Genomic DNA, 7,463 nt, shown 5'->3' with positions numbered 1-7,463 from the left:
TAAGAGCTTTTTCACAAACACTTGGTGTGCAATTTAAAAATAGGAATTAAGGTAATTAATCCAAGTGTATATGAGACCCAAAATAAAATGTCAATTGTCAAATTACTCCTCACAATATCCACAACCTAAAATATATCAAAATAATCACCCAAATAAAGCTCCAACACCAACATAAGAATGCAAGAAAAAGAATGAAAAAAAATTATAAATAACTAAGCTAATATAAAATTAAAAATAAATAAAATAATCAAATACAATAAATAAAAGAAGAATGAAAGAGTAGAAGAGAGGAAGAAAAGAAACCTTAAGAAGGAGATGCAAATAGGGAGAGGAATGGGAGTAAGAATGAGAGAAGAGTAAGAAGGGAGGAAGAAAAGAAAAGAAAATTGTAGCTGTCGGAGTTGGTGGTCTCCGGTGGTAGTCCGCCAGTGGTGGTAAGAGAAGGAAGGAAGAAAGAAAGAAGGAAGAAGTAGAAAGAATGAAGAAGAAAGAAGAAGAATTAAGATTAGAGAAAGAAGAGAAGGGTGAGAGAAAAGCAATCTGGGCGACGTGCTGAGTGAGTGACGCAGCGCATGTGACGCGCACACGTCGCCCACGCGTACGCGTGGGTGGGCAAAAATGCTTGGGACGCGTAAGCGTCGGTCAAGCGTACGCGTGACCACTGGTTGTGCTAGATGCACGACTCCAGCACCATGGCCGCACAACTCTCTGTTCAATTCACTCTTTTAAGCCGATTTTCATGCCCACGCGTACGCGTCGCTGACGCTTACGCGTGGATTGAAAAAATTGCAGGAGACGCGTTCGCGTGGGTCATGCGCACGCGTGGGGTGGCTTGTGCGCCAGGCACCCCTCCCGCACGTCTCCAGCACAACTCTCTGTTCATTTTCAATATTTTGTGCATTCACACATGACGCGTGCCCGTCATAGACGCTTGCGCGTCATATGCATACTTTTTTTATATTAAAATAATGTAGAATAGAAGTAATTATGCAGAACTGAAAATTAACACTGATAAAAATAAAATAAAACCAATAAAAAGGGAAGATCATACCATGGTGTGTTGTCTCCCACCTAGCACTTTTCTTTAACGTCCTTAAGTTGGACGGTCCACAAGCTCAGTCTTCTTCCATCGCTGGATCCGCCTAGAGGAAGATCTCCAACTTCTTGTTAGTCTTCATCTTCTCACCATGATATAGCTTCAAGTGGTGGCCATTGACCTTGAAGAAGATGGGGCTTGAAGGGTGACTCAGGTGGAAGACTCCATATGGCTCAGCCTTTTCCACCCTATAGGGTCCTTCCCACCTTGATCTCAACTTCCTCCGTGAAGATGATTCGCCTCCCTTTGGTGCCATTAAAGTAAACAAAAAATTCACAAGCGAAGCGACAACATTAAGCTTAAAAGTTTGCTTGTCCTCAAGCAAAGAAAATCTGAAAAAGATAGGGACATAAAAAGTGCACGGAGGAGGAAAAACAAAAATTAGTACAAAAGGAGAAGAAAATAATAAAAGGACAAGAGAGGTTAAAATTAATTAAAATATATATTTATTATTATTATTATTATTATTATATTTATATTTATTTTTTTGTAATTATATATATATATATATATATATATAGATAAAGGGGGGGGGAAGAACGTATATATAGATATATATATATATATAAAGGGGGGGTGGTAGGATATATATGTTATATAAAGGGGGGATGGGACGGGTTATATATATATGTGTAAGGGGGAAGGATCAACCACGCTGAACTTAGGATTTTTCAAGTTCAGCGTGGACACTTGGCTTAATTGCGCGTTACTGTTACGTCGTTCTCCACGCTGAACTTAGAATTTCCATGTTCAGTGTGGACTCTTGGTCCAATTATGCACTCTGTGTACATCATTCTCCATGCTAAACTTGGAATTTTCCAAGTTCAGCATGGACTTGACGGAAACAATCTCCTCCAGGGCGGCTAAAAATTTTTCTAAGTGTTTGATTCCTGTTCTAATTTTTTTATTTTTTTATTTTTGTATGATCAAAACACACGTAAAACAAAAGAAAAACATTAAAACTCAATAAAAAATCAAATAAATAATAAAACTACTACTACGAAAAATAGACTAAGGATACGAAATCATCGAGTTGCCTCCCGACAAGCGCTTCTTTACCGTCACTAGCTTGACGGTCAGCCACTCTAAGGAAGAGGATCAAAGGGGTTCAGCTCTTCACCTCTCACTGTGAATCTTCTCCCTGTGTCCCCATAAAGTAGCTCAATATGCTCTAGAGAGAGGATTCTGTTTACTGTATAAGTGAACACTTGATTGCTAGTCAACACCACCTTCATTCCTAGGGAGAAGTCTTCAGTGGGAATCTTTTTGTTTCTCCATCCCCTGGGTACTTTCTTCTTTTTGGGAACCTCCGCCTTGGTGGATGATTCCTTCCCGACACTAAACTTAGGTTTGATGTCAGGAGGAATTTTATTGGTTGTCACCAAAGGAGGTTTGAGCTGCAAATTCTGTTGTGCATCATCAGGGGGTTCTTGAAGGTTTGGATCAATAAGCTCAGTCTGCATGCACCTCTCTTCTTCACCTGCTGAATGTATATCTTTGAAGACATGAAAGACCAGTTGCTCATTATGCACTCTAAGCACTAATTCACCTTCTTCCACATCAATCAAAGCTCTTCCAGTGGCTAGGAATGGTCTTCCTAGAATTATAGAGGCATTCTCATACTCTACAGTGTCAAGAATCACAAAATCTGCTGAGAGGATGAACTTACCCATGTTGACCAAGATATTCTCCACTAATCCGTATGCAGGCTTTATAGATTGGTCTGCCATCTATAATGCTATCCTTGTGGGTTGTGCCTCTTGGATTTGCAACTTCTTCATCACAGATAAGGGCATTAGATTTATGCTTGCTCCCAGATCACATAATGCTTTCTCAAAGGTTGTGCTCCCAATGGTGCATGGAATTTGAAAGCTCCCTGGGTCCGGCATCTTCCTTAGCAAGTTATTCTGAATGATGGCACTATATTCTTTAGTCAGGACTATTGTCTCATCTCTCTTTAAAGGCTTCTTCGTTGACAACAACTCCTTCATGAATTTGACATAGAGAGGCATTTGCTCCAAAACTTCAGCAAAAGGAATATTGATTTGTAACTTTCTGAAGACTTCCAAGAACTTTGAAAACTGCTTGTCCTTGGTCTCCTTTTGGAGTCTCTGAGGATATGGCCTTTTAGGCTTGTATTCAGGAGCCTTTGGCAATGTAGGATAAGTATCAAGAGAGTCTGGGAATGGGTTATCTGCACGCTTTGGAGGGACGTGCTCTACTTCTTCCTTCTTCTCCTCTGGAGCTTCTTTTTCAACTGGCTTCTCATTAACTTGTGCTTCCGTACTTGCCACTTTTACACTTATTAAGGTGATAGCCTTGCATTCCTCTCTTGGATTTGGAATTGTGTTACCAGGAAGGCTATTAGTGGTCCTCTGATCAATTTCATTAACTTTTGTAGCTAATTGACCCATCTGAATCTCCAAGTTCTTGATTGATGCTCTGGTTTCCTATTGGGACTGAGAAGTTGCTTGCTGAGATGACTGAAACTGGTTGGTTATTAAAATTATTCTGTTGAAAACCACCCTGAGAATTATTATTAAAATTTTGTAGCCTCTGAGGTTGCTCTCTCCACCCCTGATTGTAGGTCTTAGAATAGGGATCATTATTGGGATTTCTAGGAGCACTCCCCATGTAATTGACCTGTTCAGAAGAAAATTGAGCATAATCATAATTTTCATTTTTCATAAAATTACCTATCTTGTCATAAGAGGTTTCTTGGAGGGCATTCTGAGTATTGACAGCTGAACTTTGCATTCCACTCAACCGTTGAGTAATCAGATTTATTTGCTGAGACAAAAGCTTGTTCTGAGCAAGAAGAGCATTAACAGCTTCCACTTCCAACACGCCTCTCTTCTGAGAGGTCTTAGAGTGCAAAGGATTCCTGTTGGAGGAATATAAGTATTGGTTGTTAGCAACCAACTCAAGAAGCTCAATAGTCTCCTCTGGTGTCTTCTTCATGTGCAAAGAACCACCTGCAGAATTATCCAAGCACATCTTGGCATCTCACATAATCCCTCATAAAAGATATCCAGTTGAGTTCATCTAGAGAATATATCTGGAGGTCATTGCCTAGTCAGTAGCTTGAATCTCTCCCAAGCTTCATAAAGGGTCTCACCATCTTTCTGTCTGAAAGTCTGAACCTCCACCCTTAGCTTAGTCAGCTTTTGAGGTGGGAAAAATTTAGTCAGAAAGCCAGTGACAACCTTGTCCCAAGTATCCAGACTCTCCTTGGGTTGAGAATCTAACCACAACTTTGCCCTATCCCTCACAGCAAATGGGAAGACCATGAGTTTGTACACCTCAGAATTCACTCCATTGGTCTTTACAGTATCACAAATCAACAGAAAATTAGAAATAAACTCATTTGGTTCTTCCTGAGGGAGTCCATGATACTGACAATTTTGTTGCACAAGAGTAACTAGCTGTGGTCAAAATTATTTGCAGCTATTGGAGGCACCACAATACTTTTGCCCTAAATATCTGTATTAGGAGCAGTGTAAGAGCCAAGCACTCTTCTAGGTTGCTCATTCCCAACTGGATTTGTCACATTGGCATTAACAGCATTATTATGATCCATAGTGGACTCTGCAGCCTTGTAAAGTCTTGCTTGTTACAAACGCCGCCTCAAAGTCCTTTCAGGTTCAGGATCAAAGTCTAACAAAATGAAAATAAAAAAATGAAAATAAAAAAATAAAAGAAAGAACGGACGAGATTTAAATAAGAAAAATTAAAAGGAAGTAAAAAGAAAAAGAAAACAGGGGACAGGGGACAGGGGGATGGGAAACGAAAAGCAAGTAGAAAAAAATAATAAAAGAAACAAAAGAAATGAAAAAATAAAAATTAATAATAATAAAATATTAATTAAAAGAAAAATTATCTAATCTAAGCAATCAAACAATGAATAGTTGTCAATCACCGTGAATCCCCGGCAACGGCGCCAAAAACTTGGTGCGAAATTTATAACCACAAACTAACCGGCAAGTGCACCGGGTCGTACCAAGTAGTACCTCAGGTGAATGAAGGTCGATCCCATAAGGATTGATGGATCAAGAAACAATGGTTAAGTGATTTACTTCGTTAGACAAATAGAAAAGAGTATTTTGGTATTCAAAAGCATTAAACAATAATTCAGAAATTAAAACAGCAAGCAGTAAATTGATGAGAATAATATATGGAGACACAGTTAAGGCTTCAGAGATATCTATTTTTGGATTGACTTTTCTTACTAACTATTTTAATCATGTAAGATTCAATTCATGGCAAACTATATATGACTAAGCCCTAATTCCTTAGACCTTCTTAGTCTACTCTAACTTTCATCAACCGCCAATTCCTTGGTCACTTAATTCCAATTAGAGGATGAAGTTCAATTCTAGTTTATGTGCCACAGAAATTCTAATTACCCAAATATAAAAGGATTATATGTCACGTATCCGATTAAGTCCAGATAATTAGAAGTTTAGGAGAAATTGTTTTCAAGCTGTTGTTCAAGTAAAGAGCTTTTCCAAGTTATACAAGAACTCAATTAGAACAAGGGTCATACTTCCGTTCTACCCAAATTCATAAAATAAAGAATAAAAACTATTCTTGAATTATAAATCAGTACATAAATTAAAATAGAAAAATAATAATATCAACAGTGGAGGTTTAGTTGCTCATGGTTCAGAGAGAAAATAAGGATTCAGGTAAATTGTAAATTGCGGAATGAGGTAGAAGAGAGGAGAAGAACCCAAAGGGCTGATTCTTTTCCCTTTTATATCTAATCCTAATTAATGTAAATTATTTTTCTAAAACTAAAATAATATTTTTCCTATTTTAAAATAAAATACAAATTCAATTAGAATAAATTTGTCTTCATGCGCAGCTTTGTATGAAAGCCTGGGGACCACTTGCGTGTTGAGGGTCCACGCTGAACTTAGGAAACCTCAAGTTCAATGTGGAGGAGGCAGTATTGATTCATGCTTTTGCTTTGAGTCCACGCTGAACTTGGCTTTTCCCAAGTTCAGCATGGGATGTGGCGTGTGCTTTCCTGGGAGTTTTCAAGTCCATGCTGAACTTGGCAGGGGCCAAGTTTAACGTGGAGTGGGCAGAGTTTGCTGGAGAAAAAGTGTGCACTATTATATATCGTTGGAAAGCCCTAAAAGTTAGCTTTCCAATGCCACTGAAATCACGTCAATTAGACCTTTGTAGCTTGACTTATTCAGGTTTGAGTGTAGAGAGGTCAGGGTTGACAGCATCATTCGCCTTCTTCTCTTTTTCTGCAAAAACTCCATCAATCCATCCGAATGCTACCTAAAATAAAAAAATTGCACACGACACAAAGTAGCATCCATAGTGGCTAAAAGATAATTAATTCTTGATTAAACTCAACAATTTGAATGCAAATTCACTAGGAAAAGATAGAGAAGATGCTCACGCGTCAGTCTCAACCTTGAGTTATAGAGGAGGACTAAATTCCCAGCTCTAAACTCTCTTCTCTTGATGTTCTTGTCATGCACTGCCTTCACCCTCTCTTTGTAGAGCCTTGAGTTCTCATACGCTTCTAGTCGAAGGCATTCCAATTCATGCAGTTGCAGCTTTCTTTCAACCCCGGCGCCCCCCAATCCTAAGTTGCATTCCTTCACCGCCCAGTCAGCTTTGTGCTCCACCTCCACTAGAACGTGACAAGCCTTTTTGTAGACTAGGCGGAATGGACTCATTCCGATGGGTGTCTTGTAAGCTGTCCGATAAGCCCAAAGCGCATCTACAAGTGTAGTACTCCAGTCTCTTCTATGAGGCTTGACAATCTCTTCTAATATGCGCTTTATCTCTCTGTTAGATACCTCGGCTTGCCCATTGGTTTGGGGATGGTAAGCCGTCGCCACCTTGTGAATAATGCCATGTTTCTTCAGCAGACCTGTCATTCTCCTGTTACAGAAATGAGAGCCTTGATCACTCACGATTGCTCGTGGTGATCCAAAGCGACAAATAATATTATTTCGAAAAAAAGAAACAACAACGTTAGCATCATCAGTACGGGTAGAAATTACTTCCACCCATTTAGAAACATAATCAACAGCTAACAAGATGTATAAGAAACAATTAAAGTTTGGAAATGGACCCATGAAGTCAATACCCCAAACATAAAAAATTTCACAAAACAACATAAGTTGTTGGGGCATCTCATCCCTCTTGGATATATTACCAAACCTTTGGCATTGGGGCAAGAGTCACAAAAAAATAGTAGCATACTTAAAAAGTGTAGGCCACCAAAATTCGCAGTCTAAAATTTTTCTAGCAGTTCTTTGAGGACCAAAGTGTCCACCACTCTCAGAAGAGTGGCAGGCCTCTAAAATTGACTAGAATTCGGTTTGTGGCATACACC

The 7,463-nt window shown here is 39.1% G+C and overlaps 1 non-coding gene across 1 annotated transcript; it reads left to right on the top strand.

Annotated features, from left to right (window-relative positions):
* The first annotated feature begins 4,147 nt into the window (after positions 1–4,147).
* LOC112753834 (small nucleolar RNA R71) lies at positions 4,148–4,254 on the top strand. The gene has a single exon (XR_003178199.1). It is a non-coding gene; the product is annotated as a small nucleolar RNA R71 (small nucleolar RNA).
* Positions 4,255–7,463: the final 3,209 nt, after the last annotated feature.

Source organism: Arachis hypogaea, chromosome 15 (assembly GCF_003086295.3).
Source record: "Arachis hypogaea cultivar Tifrunner chromosome 15, arahy.Tifrunner.gnm2.J5K5, whole genome shotgun sequence".
NCBI classification, from domain to species: domain Eukaryota; kingdom Viridiplantae; phylum Streptophyta; class Magnoliopsida; order Fabales; family Fabaceae; genus Arachis; species Arachis hypogaea.
This window is presented reverse-complemented; position numbering and strand designations above follow the sequence as displayed.